This window comes from Rhynchophorus ferrugineus, unplaced genomic scaffold (assembly GCF_030347505.1).
Source record: "Rhynchophorus ferrugineus isolate W39M unplaced genomic scaffold, kcgeb_rfMv2 rfM4, whole genome shotgun sequence".
Lineage (NCBI taxonomy): Eukaryota > Metazoa > Arthropoda > Insecta > Coleoptera > Curculionidae > Rhynchophorus > Rhynchophorus ferrugineus.
Genome location: NW_027472583.1, coordinates 52310198 through 52331842, shown reverse-complemented (window position 1 = coordinate 52331842; position 21645 = coordinate 52310198). Strand labels below are relative to the sequence as shown.

The window sequence follows — 21645 nt, the reverse complement described above, 5'->3', positions numbered from 1 at the left end:
TAAACCCGAGTTTTTGCATCGATATGTGGCAATAGTTGAAACATGGCTCCATCATTTCAGTTCGAAGTCCAATCGACAGTCATCCGAGTGGACTGCACATGATGAACCCGCTCCAAAGCGTGGGAAACGCTACAGTCGGCTGACAAAATTATGGCGTTTGTATTTTGGGATGCCCATGGAATAATTTTCATTAACTACCTTAAAAAAGTAAGGACCATTAACAGCGACTATTACATAGCGTTATCGGACCGCTTGAAGGACGAAATCGCTGAAAAACGACCGCATTTGAAGAAAAAAAAGTACCGCTTTACCAAGACCGTGTCATAAGTCAGTGAAAACGATGGCCAAAATCCATGAATTGGGCTTCGAATTGCAAAAGAATGCTCGCTGGGAAGAAATTTTCGTCGAATGAAGAGGTGATTGCCGAAACTGAGGCCTATTTTAAAGCAAAGGACAAATCGTACTACAAGAATGGTATGGAAAAGTTGGGGGTCGTTAGAACCAGTGGGAACCATCCTCGAAGGGAATTATGTTGAATAAAAAAACTAATTTTGCCAAAAAAGTGTTTTACTATGGTATGCCGGGTACTTTTCAATTGACCTGTTATTAATAGATATTAACACATATTAATTAACATTCAAAAACATCTTTATAGTAATAGTTAAATTACAAGGAAAAACAGGGTTATTTTCTCGAAACCAAAACCTAAGTCATTAAAAATCCCGCCAATTTTTTCGACGCTCGCTCAAATTTGTTGGCCCGATCTGCGGCTCCTGGAACAACATTCTGTTCGTCGCCAGGCGCTGAAAATCATGCGACGAACACTGGAACTAAGCAAGGTGCATGCTGACTACGATTTGAACCAATTTTGAAACGTATTTGGCACGAATATTCGTCGAATTATGTTCTGCTCATGCGCATTTTCAGTTTTCTCTGTACTTTCGCCCCGAATGATCAGGTCGGTAAACACCATTAAACGTGGAAAGCAGACGATTGTCGTTTTTATTAATAATAGCCCTCCTTAATTAATCCTTAATAATTAATAATTAATCCTTAATCTTTATCCGCCATTATTAAGGTTTTCCTCTCATCATTTTTCTTTCTTCTTATTCTTAAAGCCAATAAATTGCCTCGAGGTTATTGTTATAATTTATTTGAGGGGATTACATTTAAAGTCCATTACATACATTCAAATTTGGGAGAATTTTACTATAAAAATATTATTTAACAAAAAAAACAATTAAAATGTTTACATTTCAGAAATAAAGTTCTCAAAACAACTTCTTGGTCCTTCATTACTTTTCTAGTTTGACTTAAAAAAAAATAAAAATTTAAAACATTTTATAACAGAAAAATAGGAAACAAGAACGAATCAACAGGAAGTATGGAGATGTAATTGTTTACTTTTCAAATGGCACAAAATGAAACAAATCGATATATTATATATTATTTATTCAACATTACACCCAACAATCACAAAAGTTTATTCAATGTTTACTAATTATTAGTATTAAAAACCATTGTTGGAAAATGGAGGTTGGATGTTTCTATTGATCAACCCCAGTGCTTGTGTGGTTTATGTCCACAGCAATGGCCCCTGCAAATAAATGTATAAATCAATTATTATTATTTTTTAATAATTAGTTATTTGGATATATTGGTTAAAAGTACAATTCAACTCTTTTCACCTTTCTAACAGTATCTAGCGATTTGAAGTTCATACATTTTTGAAGTTCGAAATTAAATGTGTATCACGCACACTTATTTATATATTTTGTCTATGATTGCCGACTTTTTCTGAGATAGTTCTTTATTTACATTATTCAGTTTATTTTTGGAAGTATTATAAATTGTATGTCATTTTATTAACTGTGTTAATTCCACCAAATGTAGAACATGGGTTTGTGAATATTTTATTCTTTACAATATTCAAATTTGTACTTTTAATTGAGTAGCTTTTATTTTTCAGTTGCAAGAAAATACAGAAAATAATTTTCAATAGAACTGTCAATCAATTCGTTTATAACTTGTAAGTTGTGAGTTTTTGGTTTTATAGGGAGAGCTTATGTAATTTTCCGAAACTGCTTGTTCCTGGACAGCGAATTTAGTGAAATATAATAGCTAAAGTAAGGATTGTGGAAAATTTAATTTTGCCCTATTGATTTTTAGTCGATAAAAAAACTAATAATAGTGAGTAAAACATCACTCGTTGTACATGTCAAAGCTCAATTTGATAATATAGACTGTTATAAAGCCTTTGTCATAAAATATAGACATTTTTTTTTTTTTCATTTACTAGAATGACCAGCTAAAACCAAATGGTCTTCGGCTGATGTCGCGTCAGGTTCGAGATATGATTGTTTTGCGGGCGACAGAGACCCTGGGTTACGACTGGGACTGTCGTAGTTGTAGGGATTTTATTAAGATGTTAACGTGTTCTAAGGTTCCTATGGAGAATCTCACACTGAGCATGTTTATTAAATTTTTCACAAACGGGATGCCTGATTCGAGGTGTAGGGCTCTGAGTAACGCACGGACTTTTTGGATTGGAATATTTTGAGTAGTTCAAGTTGTCTCTCCGAGACATACCTGTACCACACCTATGCTCCATTGAGGCAGATTGGACGGACTAGCATTTTATACAGGGTCGCTTTCTGTGGGATTGGCAGTTTGTTTTTTCTGTAGAGTAGAGGAAATAATAGGTGTTGAATTTGGGCAGACCATTGGAATCTGTCGTCGAACTGGAGACAGAGGTATGAAACTTTCTGGAGCCAGGGGATGGGGACTTCGATTTGGAGGCGATAAGCCTGAAACTCCTTGCGGTTGAACTACAGAATAGCCTGAGTTTTGCTCGGGCTAATCTGAAGCCGCCGGAATTTGTACCACGCTATCGCTTGGTTCAGTTGTACTTGTAGTCTATTACGTATTGCGTCCTGAGAAAGTGTGTAGAGCGGGAAATGAGTCATATAAAGGTTGAATAGGGCTGGCGCTAATGGAGCGCCTTGCGGGACTCCTGCGGAGATTTGTTTACGAGAGGAGACTGTGTCACCGATCCTCACCTGAAAGGACCTACCATCCAAGTATGAATCTATCAGGGATATTAGGTCATTCGGTAGACCTAGTTGATTTGCTTTAAATATTAGACCGTCGAGCTATACTTGGTCGAAAGCTTTGGCGACATCTAAGAAGATGGCTCCTGTTTTTCGACCTTTAGCATTGCCTGGTGGATAGTTGCTGCGACGCGGGCAGCTTGATTGAGGCATGAACGCTTAGCACGGAAACCGAAGTGTTCGTTCGGGATTATGTGATGTGTGTCTGTGAAATCGTTTAATGCGTTTAATGTCGCTTTTTCGGCAAGTTTGGAGAGTGAACTATTCAGGCTGAGAAGTGTTAGACTTGACATTTTTTTTAGGAATGACAGCGACAAGCGCATGTTTCCAGGACTTTGGGAAATGCTTTAATCTCAGGATGGAGTTGATAATGTTGGCAAGTTCAGATAGTTGCTTGCTAGTGAGGTTTTTTAGATGGTTTATTGTTATACTATCTGGACCTGGAAAATATAGAAACACAAAATAGGAAGTTAAATAGCCCCATTCGTAACCATGCCTCTAGTGTGTATCTGAGTCACTAGAGGGCCGTAGGAATTAAAGTAAGATCTACTGACAAACCACTTTTCTTTTATTCTATGCTTTGAGTTTAGATTTTAGAAATACTAAGTTTTACTTTTCGTGTATAATTTTAAAATTAATATTTTAATTATTGTTTTTTATTATTATTTTATAATTATTGTTTTAATTTTAATGCAAAAATTATTTGTTTAAATGCAGAAACAAAATAAAAGTGTTGTTTCTCAGGATGTGAATGTTCAAATAGAGTGAATTTTTTCGAAAGCATTCTGCTGTAACCTCACAGAAATAGAAAATTATATTTATATGCAAAGTGCTTATTATATTAACATAATTCAAAAATAAGAAAAAGGCTTATCTGCCCGTTATTTCCACAAGTTTTTTCAATACTTTAGATTTCCGCAAACATCATTTTCAAATTCGCCAAATCTGATTTAAATTTTAAGAAATTTGGTGAATTAATAGCTGGAGAACATATGATAAAGAAACATAAGAAAATAAAAAACTATTATCGTTAAAAAAATTATTAGTAATCGAAATAGTACGTATGGTTAAAGTTATTATTTAGAATTTATTAGTATATTTTTAGAATTATTTTCAAATTAATTCATCTCATATTTCAAGAGCGAATGCACAAAGAACCAACCAAATATTGCAAATGGTAGTGGATGTATCCATCCAATACATATTGATCCAATAATAATACTAAATCAGCTACTTTTCAGGACAAATAACACAAACTAATAAAAAGTTGATACATGTTAGCAGTCAACGTCAATATCTAAGTTCCCAACTAAGGTAATTATTCAAATAAAACAACAATATATGCATTGAATTTCAATTATGACGCGATCACTAGTTACATTAAAAACACTTACACAGATATGTCCTAGTATGTCTACACAATATATATTTTTGATTATTACCTTCCATAACCTGGATAGGCCGATGCTTCTGGAGATAGATCATCACTTTCTGCTGGAGCTCCATCTTCGCTGACTGCTACAGCACCGCCCAGTGCAAGTTTCGGTTCGCCTTTCTCAACAGGATGACTATTAGAGAATGCAATCAGGAAGATACCCAAAACGAAGAGTTCCTGCAAAATAAGTGAATGATGATGATGAGTGCAGAGTGGGTTATTTGTTAATTTAGTTTTGGTAACGCAATTACTTAAAATTTGAAACTACATGTGTAATTATATTGCACAATTGTGCATTATTGCTGCCTTATCCAAAAGTGTAGAATTTAACATAAAAGAACACCATCACCAATAAATAAATTATAATTATCATCAGCATTTCGTAACAATTTTTTTAAAAAATAATATGAAATATCTGATGTTTGATGAATTAATTTCAGAACTACTCTTAGTAGTTCCACAATCTGCCCAATATGCAATAAATATTTGTTATGTTTATATATATATATATATATATATATATATATATATATTTTCATTAAGTGATCTCCTGTAAAAATATTATCTTAATTAATTAGTCTTATTTTAAAGCTTATTCTAAAGTCTATATATGTCCAGTAATCAGATCAGATGGCGTTAAACGTTTTAGTCTACGCACTTCACTATCACTAGCACAGTTAACTGATTAGTGAGTGTATTGGGACGCATTAACACTCTTTCGAAGTACTTTACACAAACACGTTGAATTGCACTCGTTATAATTACATTCCATAAGTGGAATATCGCGTTGTATCACTTCATTTGAAACGCAACACTTTATTTTGGAATCGTTGTTTGATGGATATATTAGATTTGCTAGCGGTACCCTATAGTTCGATTCCCTATGACCAAATAGGCTTGAGTATAGACTCATACAGCAATACCTTGTTATCTAATGATAACTTCTAAATCCTCTGCTTGGGGGAGTTGACAATTATTGATATTCACTGGTGGACATGTTCTTCTACGCAGGGTAAACGTTACATGCGTGGATTTTGTTTCATTGGCTTTAATGCGCCATGTCTTCAACCATAATTGTATTTGCTCCAGGTGGGTTTGTAGATTCATTGATACTGTGAGTGGATTTTTAATTTAACCTGCAAACTTGTCAAAAGCCTAAGATATGTCTAGGAAAGTAGCCGAACAATATCTTTTGGCATTTAGGTTCATGTTTATTTTGTTTACAAGTCTATGCACTTCTTCTGTAGTCCCATGCTTATTGCGAAACCTAAAGATGTTCTGGAATAATTTTTCTTCTTTCTATTATATAGTTTAGCTTCTTTATGTATATTTTCTCAAAAACTTTCGAGATTATCGGTAATAAAGTTATAGGCTAGTAGGAGGTGACATCTTCTGGTATTTTTCCTGGTTTGAGAATCATTAATATTTTAGCTATTTTCCAGATACTAGGAAAATAATTAATTCGTAGCATAGCATTAAATATAAATGTTAGTAGTTTTATATCCTTCTTTGATAGTTCTTGTAAAATGTTACAGGTAATCATAACCAGGAGCTTTTTTAATATTAATCTCTCTCATTATTGTTTGTTTAACTTTTTTGACCGTTGATTTTTCATGTGGTAAGTCATTGAAATGGCGAATTTAGAAAGCTAGTAATTTTATTTCCGTCATCATTCTGTTGCTCAGAGTGGAAAGGTTTAAAAATATTTTTAAGTGTTTTGAGAAAAGTTGTTTTCTCTTTATTTTTTCTACAATTGCTTGTTGCTTTCCACAACGAATAGTCTGTAGCCTCAATTGATATCAAATTTTCTAACTATTCTTGAATGCCTTTGTTTTGTTAATTTCGGATCAGCTCTTTTATTGCCTTATTAAATTTTCTTTTATTCTCTTCAGTCCTTAGCTGTTGCCAATTCCGTTGTAGCTTTCTGTTTTCTGCTATTTTTTCTGAATTGTACATGATATATGTGTGTTTTTTTTTCTGGAAATGTTTCACTGTTAGGAGTTGTGGAATATGCTGACCCCTTTATATTTTTTGTAATGTTTAATACTGCTGCTTCTATATCAATTTCAATTTGTAATGGTAAATTTGTGAGAGATGGGGGAGAGATGCTTCTGTCTAAGTTTTCTCTAAATGATGACAGTTATTTCTATTCTGTATTTATTAATTAGGTTATTTTTAACCAATTCTAAAGTAAAATCATTAGATCATCGACTTTCTTATGCAATAATTAGAAGAAAGACCAAAAATAGCCCAGCAGGAAATATGTTCTTTAGATCTTCTCTCAATGCACAAAGTTTGTTTAGCATGTTTAGTCAAAAATTAATATGTGCTTCAATATATTTTTTGAAGAGAAAGATAGAAAGATAGATAGACTAGAATTTATTATAATATTCTTTGAAATATTCGTATTACGAATGCCGAAAAAATATCAGTGAAAAATAATTAACATAATTTATTTTAGAACTCAACAATTCATTTTGAACAACTGAAACACTCTTATTAAATTTAAATATAAATATTATACACAATTATATTTTATAAAACAATTTAAATTCAAGTGGTTCTTTAACAATAATCCAAGACATAAATTATAGAAAACGAAAAGGTCATAGAGCCACAGACAGTGCGGTACTTGAAATAGAATGTACAGTCTAGTTATAAACTATAGTATCATAGAAAAATATGCATAACGTACTTACAGAAGTGATTAATTATTACGATTATTTTTATAAATTATAGCATTTGTCGAAATAACAGATCAATTGAAAAGTCTCCGGCCTACCATAGTAAAACATATTTTTTTTGGCAAAATTTTTTTTTTATTCAACATAATTCCCTTCAAGGGTGATACACTGATTATAGCGACCATCCAACTTTTTGATACTATTTTTGTAGTACGATTTGTCCTTTGCTTCAAAATAGGCCTCAGTTTCAGCGATCACCTCTTCAATCGACGAAAATTTCTTCTTAGCGAGCATTCTTTTGAGATATGAGAACAAGAAATAGTCGCTGGGGGCCAGATCTGGAGAATACGGTGGATGCCATCGTTTTCACTGACTTGTGACACGGTGCATTGTCGTGGTGAAGCAGCACTTTCTTTTTCCTCAAATGCGGCCGTTTTGCAGCGGGTTCATCGTGTGCAGTATATTCGGATGACTATCGATTGGACTTTGGAGTGAAATGATGGAGCCATGTTTCGTCCATTGTCAAATATCGGCGCAAAAACTCGGGTTTATTACACTTGATCATCTTCAAACACTGCTCCAAATCATCAACTCGTCGTTGTTTTTGGTCAAAAGTGAGCTTGCGCGGCACCCAACTTGTACAGAGTTTTTTAATACCAATATTCGTGAATGATATGATGTACACGTTCAGTTAATATCTTTAGTGTTTGCTATTTCATCCAATTTCAATTTACGGTCATTCAAAATCATTTTGTGGATTTTTTAAATGTTTTCGTAGGTAACAACCTCTTTTGGGAGTCCACTGCGTTCACAGTCTTCGGTGCTCATTTCACCGTCTAAACTTAGCATATCAATCATTGATGGTTGATTTTCCTGGGACAGTGTCCTGAAACTCGGCATCGAGCCAAGTTTTTGTTTCAACTGTATTTTTCCCTTCAAAAAGTAATATTTTATCAACACGTGAAATTCCTTTTTTCCATTTTTTTCACAATTACAAAAGCAGCTTTACTCAAAATGCTATAATTCACAAAATAATGATCCGACAGCTGTCAAATTTATATACGCATCTTTTGAGGGTTAAGGCTAACTAAAAAACATATGGATTTAGTATTCTGGTAGCGCCACCTATGTATGAGGCGGGGGACTTTTCAATTTTCCTGTTTTCTTTCTCTATTAACTATATTAAAAATGTTTTACATTTTTTAAAAGAAAATTACTATAATATTTATTAGCAAATTGTTTGTTCTAAATAACTATTAGCAGATTTGAAGTATTTAAAATAATAAACCTTATTCGATCGTTGTTGAAATGTTGATAGGTACGCTGTAGCTGAGATTAACATATTTAAAATACTACTTGAGATCAATAAATAGTAAAACTTTTGTGTTTTTCTAGTTTTTTAAAACGTTTGATGATTTCGATTTTTCGAATATTTATTATATCCTTCTTCGTTTCCATTTCAATCTTCTCAATTTACTAGAAATAACGAAGTGTTGAAAATAGCTCTGACCTTTTGAAACGAATAGCTTCAAGCAAATGACACATAACACTTAAAAAAAGTTAACACTTTCTAGATATTAATTGCACTAGTGTATCTGAACCTGAATGTAATGTAATATATAATATTATTTAAAAAATAAAAATTAACTTAAAACTGTTGTAACATATATAACAATTTATAAAAATTGTAATATTTTCGAATAGTTCGACTCAGAAAATAACCAATAACCATAATAACAACTAAAGCAATAACAATAAAAATTAGGAACTTACCTTAATCATTGTCGTGTTCTTAGTAAGTACTGCGCACTTGACTTTTCAAACTTGGAATAAATCCATAAGACACAAAGACCAAGCTTATATATGTTCACCGTTTCATATTTATGTTTTTGTTATTGTCTTCTTTATTGTTGTAGCTTTGTCTCATATGTCTCTAGTTTCAAGGTTATAATTACCATTTCCTTGTTCATCATCGTTCTGCATATCGAGAATTATCTAACCACCATTAATGGTCAAAACATACCTGTAATGGAATCACGATTAATCTTCAGGAAATCTTTGATGAATGAGGGGAATTTTATTTTGTTATATGGTAGCGTTCTGAGTTTAATATTATTCTATGGTTGCATCGTAGGATGCTTGGTTCTTCGGTGAATTTGATGGTACGATCTCTGGAACGATACCACCTAAGCGGACATTCCTGTTCTTATTGTTGGAGGATGGTTTATTGATGCAATGATAGTGATCTAAGAATAATTTATGTGGTCGTTAATATCAGAATAATAAAAACATTTGCTGTACTGTGGCAAACAATATAGTTTATTTGGTTTATTTTTGAAACAGTTTACAATGATAAATATCGGACTTATGTATAAAAATTGGGTTTTTTAAAACTTTTTTTTGGCTTTGTATTTTATATAAGATATGGTTTATTTTTGATAATCCTGCTGAAATTACGTATGTGAATATTTTTAAGTCACAGTTGCTTTATTAACCGACTTCGAAAAAGGAGGAGGTTCTATATATATATATATATATATATATTAGTGTATGTTGGCTGATTTCTCCGTCAACAGTGGGCCGATTTTAAAAATTCTTTTTTGATTCGAAAGAGTACACTTCCGAGAGGGTCCCATTGGAACCAGATCATGCTTTTTTGGGGAAAGGGGGGAAATCGAAGGAAACACTCAACTTTGAAAGGCGCGTACAAAGTTTTCACATATTTTTTATTTAAAATAATCAGATATTTGGGTATGATGTTATTGTTGAGTTGATGTGACTGAAAATCGAAAGTCGTTCGGTGTAGAAGACATTCAGTTTGCCTTTTAAGCACTAACCGCATATAAGACCTCGTAGAAATATTATAGACAACAGTATCTATAGTGTAATGGTTAAATCGTAGCTCCCAAATGAAGGTTGCGGGTTCGATTCCCAGCATCGACAATTATTTCTTGTTGTTGTTTAGTTGGAACATTTGTTAAATCACCTGAGCTAGGTAGCGAACCCCAAGTACTGAAGTGCTTCTTATTTTCTATCATTGTTTCTGTATTCCTATTTTTTCCCATACGGAAGTCGGTGTCTATATTTTATTAAAAAAAAAAGTTTGATTATTTTTTAATTTTTATTGAGCTCCTTATCTATTTTGTTAAAAATATTTTATTCAAGAGCAATTTCTAGTTATTTTCAAAAACAAATTTCAATTAAATGGCATTCGTTGTTAGCTTAGTAGTAAATTCTATTCTATTCCCAATTTTGCAGCGTATTCTCTCTGACTTTTCTTGAGAGATATACATTATTTTTAAAGGATTTTTTGAATTTGAACCTTTATAGTGAAAAATAGGTACAATGTATTTTATTTAAAGTATTGTCCTTCAATTACCTCTACTTTTCCCATCTTTCAGGCAGTTTATGGATTCCATTTCGAGAAATCGTTTTATCTTCCGAGGATGCTCACGAATCGACTAATTTTTTGGTATCTTCATAAAAAGTTCCTTAACACGGTCTAACTCAACATGTCTAAGGATTTAAACGATTAGAGTTTCAGAGCGAGCAAACCAATTCTGATTCCGACAGGTCCCTCTTTTTCACATCTTCCTTTTCGGAAGTAGTTCTTCACTTATGAAGAATGTGACCTTCTGGAATCTCCATTTTCAAAGCACAATAACTTTTTATCAGATAATCTAATAAAGGTACATTTACATACTCCATATATTATTCAAATTTAGCCGACATTTAGTTCTATAACTTGTTGTATATTTTTGATGGGAAAAATACTGCTTAAGTAAAACAATGGCTTGAAAAGTATTCGTCAGAAACAACAATAAAATGTTGGTTTGCTGACTTCAAATGTGGTTAGAGAGACACCGATGATACAGAACACATTGGACATCTAAATGATGCGGTGACACCAGAAAATATTAAAAAATCCACAAAGTCGTTTTGAGTGATCGAAAAGAGTTGCGTCAGTTAGCTAACATCGTAGAGATATCAAAAGAACGTGTTGGTTTTACATTGCATGAGCATTTAACTATGAGAAAGCTCTGTTCAAAGTGGATGGCGCGTTTACACACTGTGGACCAAAAACTAGAACGTGTTGATACTTCTGAGCAGTCTTTGGCCATGTTTAAACATAACAAACCGGAATCTTTACGTCGATATGTGACAATGTGACAAACATGGATATATCACTTTACTCTGAAATCAAAATGACTGTCGTCTGAGTGGACAGCAACTGGAGACAGGCCTAGTTTGAGGCAAAAGATAAATCGTTCTATAAAAGTTGTATTGAAACTTTAGAGCGGCGCTGGAACGATTCTGTGGCTCTCACATATTACGTTGATGAATAAAGCTAATTTTGAAGAAAAGAAGCGTTTTCTTTGTTATCATCTTTGTTATTTTTAGTTTATTATACTTAAACTTTGCTTTCATACATTTGATCCATATATTTTAATATGTTCTATAGTTATCTTTGTTCACCTGTTCTCTTTGTATTCTCCCGTTATTTTACTGTTACCAGTTAACATTAAAATCGCTGTAAATGAATGGCAACGGATCCAATATTATGAATTTTCCTCAAGCGTATTAATAGATTAATTAGTAAATTTAGTTTTGCTACTACGGTTAGTATTTTCTAAATGTATATTGTGTTGCCAACCTTTCCTGCAATGCTGAATAACCTATTAGTTGTTAATTATGAACTGGTTATTTATATTTATTACTTTATACTATTTTTCTTAATAAAGAAATGAGACGCAGTAAGCTGATATTTTTTTGCGTTGTGACTTTAAAATTTACATACCGTGGAAATATATTTGTAAGTGAATCGTATTAATTCTAAATTACGCACGTCTACATCAAAAAAGCTGTTTTCAACTGATTTCTATGAATTTTGATATATGTTTTAAACCTCAGGATTTTTTGAAATACATTTAAGATCCAACACGATAGAGATTTCATCTCCTCCATACGTAATGTCTTCTCCTACATTAGTGATTATAAATACATGAACCCAATCCAATTCACTTTGGGTACTCTGCATCCAATAAGCTTGTCTTTAATTCATTGCTATTTTTGCAAATATATCAAAACATCAAAAGTAATTTATGTTTGATGCTGTGTGCCTCTTGTGTTAAAAGCGACGAAATAATAATCTGCATATTGTTACCGTAAATTTTTGAAATACTGTACGTTTTTTAACAATAAAATGACGTAGTAAAACCAGCAATAATATAAAAAGATGTCCTGTTGAAATAAAAATGGTTATTTTAAGATTACTGAAAAATACTGGTTTATGGTTTAAAACAAATGTTATAGAAAAGAGAAAGAATAGTCACATCTGTTAAATAAAATAATAACTATTACTAAATGTAAAAAATAAAAGCAGTGGCATTAGAGTCGCATTATGCGTGACTAATACGGCACTGGATATTTTAAGAAATCGGTGTTATCTGGCAGAGCAATGTGCTTACATTATACCCACAAGTTGAGGCAGCTTTTTACGCAGACGACACTGCTTACTTTGCTTCTTCAAGAGTAGCACCGCACATCCGAAGCAGACTCCAAAAACAACTCGATGAGACGGTCCAGTGGTTATATTTTTAGAGGTTGCAGGTCAACCCGCAGAAAACCCAGGCCATCTTCTTCCACAAGAAGTGTTTTGTACCGAGCATTTCGCGCCTTAAAATCGAGAATGCCGAAATCCCATGGTCAGAAGAAGCTATCTCGGTCTTCTCTTCGATCGCAAGTTTAGGTGGAATTCCCACATTCAAAAGTCCCTCCATAAAGGTCAAGGTATTGTTAATTTGCTGTTCCCCCTTACCAACCGCTCCAGTAGGCTTCCTCTCTATAAAATCTCTCCTGTACAAGATGCTGGTTCGATAAGTCGTTCTATACGGCTCCAGTGTCTATCTAAAATACGTCTCACCTAGCCAGGTGGAACGTTTTCAAGTATTTCAAAACAAAATTTTCAGGAGAATAATCAATGCCCCCTGGTTCGTCAGGAACAATCAAATTCATAGAGAAACAGACGTCCTCCAAGTTAACGATTTTATATCCGAGGTCTACTCGAGATATTTCTCCACTCTTCGTCTCTCGGACAATATATGTATTACCGAGCTGGCCGACATTTTAGGCCAATAACTCATTCGGCTCTTCGTGGCCTTATTCTATCACAGCCGACGCTTCCCCGTCGTGCTCTAACTCCAAATTGTCTCGACTTATGTACCGCAAGCTGCGTGGTGTGATAACGACGCCACGTCCTTGCCTGGCCCTTGCCTTACTAACAGTAAGAAGTATCAGTTAGGGTCATTGGATCAGCTGATAGGGTGGGCGTTTAGTGGGTAGCCCAGAGGCAGTCTCCACATAACCAGTCCAACTCGCTAATTCTTGCGGGTCTTCCCGACCAGGTATCCGTAACAGGATTCCCCTATCCGGTCCCAGGCCAAAAAAAAACTTACATTATAAGACTTTTATTTACAATAAAATTGAATTTAATCGACAATACCATCGGTACAGTCGGCCCAATAAGTTGCCACTTCTTTCAATTTAAATAGAAAAATGAATTATTTTTTCAAGACCCTACCTATTTTATAAATGGCTAAGCCGAAGTAATGGATGTATGTTTCATCCATTGTGACCTATCGACGCAAAAATTTCGCCTTGTTACGTTTAAAAGTAGCCAAATACTCCTCAAAATCATCAACACGTTCTTCTTTTTGGTTGCAAACGCAGCACCTGCTTTGAACAGAGCTTTCTCATAGCCAAATGCTCATGCAATATAAAGCCAACAAATTCTTTTACTATTTTTACGACGTTAGCTAACATACGCAACTGGGTTAGCTAACTTATAGCTTTCTGGTGTTACCACCTCATTAGGACGTCCACTGCGTACTACATCATCGGTGTCTCCATTATAAGTATAACGTTTTATTGTTGTTGTTCTGATGGAGCGGAGTCCTTTTAACGCATTTTCAGCCATTGCTTCGCTTGAATGGTATTTTTTCCATCAAGAAGCAGTGTAAAATTAAAACACGAAATTGTATTTGATCCATTGTTTTGAAAATAACTGTCACTCTTAGTACAATAACTTACAAATTTATGAGTAGAATATCATGAAACTTTATCAGCTTTCTTTTGAAGATTAATACTAACTGAAAAAGCGGTGAATGCAATAACTAGCTTCATCTATTTGTAGATATAGGCCCGAGACTTTTCGGTCCACTTGTTATAAAAAACAAACTGATATTATATTTTCCTTACATCTCGTTAAGTCGTTAAATACATAAACCTATTGAATAAAATATTATTCAGTTTAGTTTGCAAAAACATCTTTATTCAATAATCAATTTAAAAACTGCACGAGTACAATAAAATAGTTGGCTATGACGCTGATCAACATGATGGTGGCGTTGCGATCGACTACGAAACATCTGAACGCGGTGAATCGGACGTCCATCATCTGCAGTTGCTCGATGAAGTCCTCCAATTCCTGGTAGCGTTTGGCGAATATGTCCAGTGGTTTTTGCAGTTCTTGGCAGGTGCGTATTATTTTCTTCTGCTCTCTGATGGCGTAGTCACAGCACATGGTAGTAAAGAAGAGTATGTACTAAAACAACAGAATATATTTATTAAATATTTAAGAAAACATATAGTCTATCCAACGAATTTTTTACATTCGTTTTCAAGATGTTTAATGTATTGCCTATCGCCGTTTATAAATTCGTTTTATGGTCAGACTTTATTTTTCTTTTTTGTTTTTTTCTTTGTTTTATTCTAGTTAACAAGAGATACAATGTTGTCTTATAGGTTCGAACGTGTAACCGAACTAGCCTGCCAAAGTCGTCCAGTTGTCAGATGTATGCAAAATTCTTAAAAACAATAGTGATAAGAGGTTATAAACTGACAATCGTTATTTTAATGCTTTGATAAATTCCAAATCTCTGCTTATTATTACTGCGAGAATTTCTAAGCCAGACAGAACACATTGCGTCTCTAATCAGTTATTTTGAACAGGAACGAGATAATGGAGGCTTTTGCAGTAAAATTCGTTAGAAAGGTAAGCATTTTTACTGTTAAATATTAACTTGCTGCCATTTTTATTGAACATTTTTTAGCGTGTTGCAGTTGAACTGAATATTAGTATGGACACGGTCACTGAAATATCCCAAAAATTAAAAATATAATCTTGAGTTCACCGAAAAAAATATCCTCGTACGAAGCGGGTAACGAACCAAGATCAGCTTGATGTTAGCTGTATCAGAGATTAAATATATGAAATGTATAAAAAAAGTGAGTAGTTTTTCAATATAAACATAATTTAATACAATTATTTCAAAAGAAACTGTTAGTTTGGGAAGTATTGAAGAGGTCGAATGGAATTTCCGAATCGTGCTTTTAAAACATTATAATTTATATATAAAACTTATAACTTAATAACTTATACATAAAATGAAATAAAATGAAAATAATAAAATGAAGGAAGACTAAATTTAAATTTATGTATTTAGATGAGACAACGATATTTCAGAATGGGAGCAATATACCCAATGACCATTTATAACAAGATGACAATAAAAATAGTATTACGAGAACTGAAGTTGATGGAAAATGGCATACGTTGGAATAACAATTGATTAGGTTTTATTATTTATTAATAATTATAAGCAGATATGTTATACTTCATGCTGGAAACAGGAATGGTTAATAACACCAATGGTTATGGAATTGTTATGGTAATGGTTATGGAATTGTGAACAAATGTTAGATAGATTGGAAATTAACAGCTTAGCTATTCACTTGAATGAAACTTTTTGAATATGATATGATTCATTGCTGCCAATTTCTAAGACAGAGTGATGAGGGTGCACACAAGTAAAGGTAAGTATATAATTAATATTTGATAACTGCATGAAATGCTATTGTGAAGTGTAAAAGATGTATGTGCACAAATATATGTGTAATTATTCAGAATATACATGAGCATTTGGTTAATATGAGTCAAGAGAGAAATAATAGTAACTCTTTTGCAGATATGGCAAATTCAATAAGGAAAATGCAATGATTAAATCTAATTTTATCAAGAAAGATTTAAGCAGGTATTAGACAGACAAACTGAGATATACAGTGATATTTAAAGGTCTTTATAATGAACACTGTGCCGAAGGACCCAAGAATTGAGCCTAAAAGGTAAATATGCTCTCTGATGAAAATAAAATATATCACCCGGGTATACAACTTTTAATTAGGTGAATTAGGCCTCCAGGGGATACAACTAGAAGAGAGTTCAATGTAAATATAATCAAACACAACCCTAATCTATAAACGTTTATACTTTATGTAATTAATTGAATCTTTAAGTCCTTTGATAATAGATATATTAGAATGAGTATAATGTTATATTTTAATAATATAAAATAAATCATTATGTTTGATAACAGTATTTTTGTTTAATTATTTTATTATAATTAAAATTTTATGGTACAAACTGAACTAAAACTGAGAGTTGATACGTCAACATTGCGACGGTTTGACGTCACAAATATAGATGACGTATGTACCAAACTTACTCAGATAAACTATATAAACTATATCATATTATCATATGATAAATGCGTCATTAGTATAATATTATAAAGAGTAGCTCCACCATATGTTCTCAAAATTAATGTCAAGCGATTATATGATTATTGATTGCCACAATTGGATCTACTATGATAATAATCAATGGAAAAGTCATGGGTGAGTTCAAGAGAAACAGTTCAATTTTCAGTACGGCGTAATGTATTTTATGAGGTATTAAACCGAATGAAACTGTTACTCCACATGCCTGTGAACCCCAGAAAGAACTGAACAACGTATTGTTGAAAATATAGCAGCAATAGCGATATAAAAGCAATAGCGATTTTATATATTTTGCTATACTCGAGGAGCATCTACCGCACAAAGCAACCACTAACTACTACTGATTCAGATTGAGGCAGCATGGCTTGATTGACATACGGTCTCGAAATCCTGTAAAAGTGCAAAAATGGTTTCACCATTGAAAAAACTACTAGTAGTACCACCAAGTGGAAAAAACTGTAACAAAATATGTTGTTGCCTTATTTCTTCATGGTGTTCAAATAATATGAACTTTTCAACATTGCAAAGTGCTGTAGGAGTTGCTCCCACAGTGTTGCTTTTATTAGAGAAACAGATATGATTGCCATGTAGCTCAAAGTAATGACAATAGTTTCCATAATGAAGAATACTAAATTTAAACCTATTTTAGGATCACTTATTTTTCAATACAATACAAGTACGAACCATAAAAACAACACTATTCTGATTACAATCGTATAAATAGTGTAAAATATGTTTAAACTTCGATGAATTCTAACTAAATCATAGAATGGACCTACACTAAGTAAGTTACAAGTCAAAAGAAAAGGTTTAAAAAACAGCACGTTTTGCCTACTATACACTGACATAGTTATATCTATTAATAATCAGGAAATCCATTAGTTTGATAATAATTAGGCTTTTGCCACGTCCTTACTTTAGCGATTACTCGTTCATATTTCATTAGTTGCTTTATCCAATTTCAACTAAGTACTGTGGAAATAATATAAGTTTCCTGAAGAATATTTATTTATTGCTAATAACATTTTAATCATATATATGTTAATTTTGTTTAAAGATTCATTTAATATATTTTCCACGTAGAAGATCCTTTACAAAAGTATGAGAATCCAGTTAAGAATAATAAATTTGAATACAGCTGAAGCTTCACATATAGTAACAGTTCAATTGAAAAGTCCCCGGTCTATCATAGTAAAACATATTTTTTCGCAAAATTAGTTTTTTTTTATTCAACATAATTCCCTTCAAGGGTGATACACTGATTATAGCGACTCTCCAACTTTTTGATAGCATTTTTGTAGTACGATTTGTCCTCTGCTTCAAAATAGGCGTCAGTTTCGCCGATCACCTCTTCATTCGACGAAAATTTCTTCCCAGCGAACATTCTTTTGAAATCTGATATCAGGAAAGACTCGATGGGGGCCAGATCTGGAGAATACGGTAGATTAGGAAGTAATTCCAAGCCCAGTTTATTTATTTTTTAGATTTTAGCCATCGTTTTCACTGTGTTTCATTGTGCCAAGCCGGGGATTGATCTATATATCGATTTTAATTGATCTGTTATTATGAGCTGCAAATCTGAATGAAAGTGTTACTGCAGATGTTGAAATCAATACAACAAATTACTGCCATTGGTATTTTCATGTTGTCATAAAGATGGGAAAAACTGAATATGGATGCATAAATTGATTGAAAATATTTGGACTAATATATATTGCACGCATTTTTCTCAATAAATGCGATCAAAGTATCTAAAATAGGTTCTTTTTGCAATATGATATTGTTAGTGCTTAGAAAGAAAATTCAATGGATTTTACACTGATCGACTTCCGATTTTCATTCATATCAGCTCGGCAACAACATTATACCCAAATATCTTTTTATTATAGATACAGAAATATGTGAAAAAATTGTACGTGTCTTTGAAATTTGAGAATTTTCATCGATTTCCCCGGATTCCACCATCAGATCTTAATTTGGTTCCAATAGGACCACCTCGAAAGTGCATTCTTTGGGTTAAAAAATAATTTTGAAAATCGGCCCACAATTGACGGAAAAATCGGCGAACATACATTAAAAAATATATACAGTCGACAGAGAACCATATACAGACATAGAAATAGAACATCCTCCTTTTTTGAAATCGGTTGAGGTTTTAATAATATTATCAAAATCAACCCAATAGATAACGCCACCTATTATCCTAGAAGTCCTAACCTTAAAACTACAAATCTGAATCTTTCATATGTAATAGATTTCTTTTCACTAAACTTATTATACATTTTTACGATGAAATGTTTTATTTAACGGAATTATTACTCACCTGCTGGTATATCATAAGGATTATGTAAGATATGGTGTCTATCTGGAACAGACTACCTTCTTGTCCCTTAATAAAAAACAACAATAGATTAAATGTTCTCCTGAATCCATATACCCAATATGTAACCAGCAAATACAGTCCAAAAAGCGTATTCAATAGCTTCACCACAGCTGCCATCTCGACATGGATAAGCCTACACTTTCTAATGATGGTCAAGGCGGTGGTAAAATCCTCGTTAACTGACATCAAGAGCTTGTGGTTCAACGCCGAGAACTTACTCCTCACTGACAGTGCAAGGTTCAGGCACACCATATTCATGAAAGCACCATAGAAGGCCAATATAGCGATAAATGGTTTCTCAAAACCATGATGTGATATTACGTACAATAGACAAACCAATATAATTTGTAGCGCTGAGTGTAGGAAACTGTTTCGCAGAAAGTTTCTTTTCCTCCGATCAGTGTCGTTCAAATAAAAAGTGCTTTCAAGCATTGTAAGTTGCTGAAAAAGTTTCTCCCAGATTGTGTCTTTCACCAGAGCTACTGATAAGTATCCCTTAAGGCTTTGAACACTTATAATGGCCTGCAAAACTTTTTGTTTTTTTATGGTGCATTGTAAAATCCATACACTATTCTTTTCATGTAAACTTGGTTGTGGCACATATCGTAGGCCTTCCGCAGCATTTTTCACTGATTCAGTACCGGAAATTACACTTGAAATGTAAGTAAGATATAATGTATTTGTCTGTTGCCAGAATCGTAAAATGCTTATAATATATATCCGCAGATAATAACAGATATTAAAATCCCATGTATGGTGGACCAATATTGAAAAGTGGACCATTAATTCATAAGTCATTAAATGTATGAATCATCATTCAAAATATCCATAAGTTATTACATAATTACATAATAAATCCATTTTCACTGATAAAGTGATATTATTTATTAAATGAAATTATCAAACATTATAGAAAGGGTGATTTCATCTTAATGCGTCATTAATATAATATTATAAAGGGTAGCTCCGCCATATGTTTTCAAAATTAATGTCAACGGATTATATGATTATTGAAAATTGATGCCTAATTGAGTAAGGAAATTTCCATTCTATGAAGGTTAAATAGTTCTAGAAACATAGTGATGTTGATCCGAGCAAAAAGAAGAATTTTCTGTAGTGAACTGTGATTGCCACAATTGGATCTACTACGATAATATGACGATAATTGACGATAATTGACGGAGAAATCGGCGAACATACATTAAAAAATATATACAGTCGACATAGAACCATGTACAGACATAGAAACAGAACATCCTCCTTTATTGAAATCGGTTGAAGATTTACTAATAGTGTCAAAATCAACCCAATAGATGACGCCACCTATTGTCCTAGAAGTCCTAACCTTAAAACTACAGGTCTGAATCTTTCATATGTAATAGATTTCTTTTCACTAAACGTATTATACATTTTTACGATGAAATATTTTATTTAACGGAATTATTACTCACCTGCTGGTATATCATAAGGATTATGTAAGATATGGTGTCTATCTGGAATAGACTACCTTCTTGTCCCTTAATAAAAAACAACAATAGATTAAATGTTCTCCTGAATCCATATACCCAATATGTAACCAGCAAATACAGTCCAAAAAGCGTATTCAATAGCTTCACCACAGCTGCCATCTCGACATGGATAAGCCTACACTTTCTAATGATGGTCAAGGCGGTGGTAAAATCCTCGTTAACTGACATCAAGAGCTTGTGGTTCAACGCCGAGAACTTACTCCTCACTGACAGTGCAAGGTTCAGGCACACCATATTCATGAAAGCACCATAGAAGGCCAATATAGCGATAAATGGTTTCTCAAAACCATGATGTGATACTACGTACAATAAACAAACCAATATAATTTGTAGCGCTGAGTGTAGGAAACTGTTTCGCAGAAAGTTTCTTTTTCTCCGATCAGTGTCGTTCAAATAAAAAGTGCTTTCCAGCATTGTAAGTTGCTGAAAAAGTTTCTCCCAGATTGTGTCTTTCACCAGAGCTACTGATAAGTATCCCATAAGGCTTTGAACAGTTATAATGGCCTGCATTACGACGAAAATCGAGACAGGTTCGATTATTTTTGTATAGAATTCGTACAAAAACCAGACGGAGAATCCCATTTTCAATATAGTGGAGTAAAATGGATAAAACCAGTTTGATTTTAGTCGGATTCTGTTAAAATCATAACAAGGACCGATACCACATAAATTACAAGCTAAGAGGAATGGTTTGAAAAATGAAACGTGTCGTCTGCTGTCGGACATTGTTGTAACTGTTTATACAATATGAATGTTGGATGTGTCATTAGCGGTGTTTTAATTTACTGCATGTGCTTTAAAATCTGAATCAATCAATGCATTATTAATAATATTCCTTTCGTCATGTAAAAGCGAGTTTTATATGTTTATATTTTCAGGATATTTT

General features: G+C 33.1%; 2 long non-coding RNA genes across 2 annotated transcripts; one reads left to right on the top strand and one right to left on the bottom strand.

Moving 5' to 3' along the window:
• Positions 1 to 1435: 1435 nt before the first annotated feature.
• LOC143196206 (uncharacterized) lies at positions 1436 to 9142 on the bottom strand. Its single transcript, XR_013005691.1, has 3 exons — positions 9003 to 9142; positions 4553 to 4722; positions 1436 to 1597 (listed from the first exon to the last, which is right to left on the bottom strand). It is a non-coding gene; the product is annotated as an uncharacterized LOC143196206 (long non-coding RNA).
• Positions 9143 to 15344: 6202 nt separating this feature from the next.
• Positions 15345 to 16665, top strand: LOC143196212 (uncharacterized). Its single transcript, XR_013005697.1, has 4 exons — positions 15345 to 15515; positions 15754 to 16103; positions 16256 to 16412; positions 16472 to 16665. It is a non-coding gene; the product is annotated as an uncharacterized LOC143196212 (long non-coding RNA).
• The last annotated feature ends 4980 nt before the right edge of the window (positions 16666 to 21645 follow it).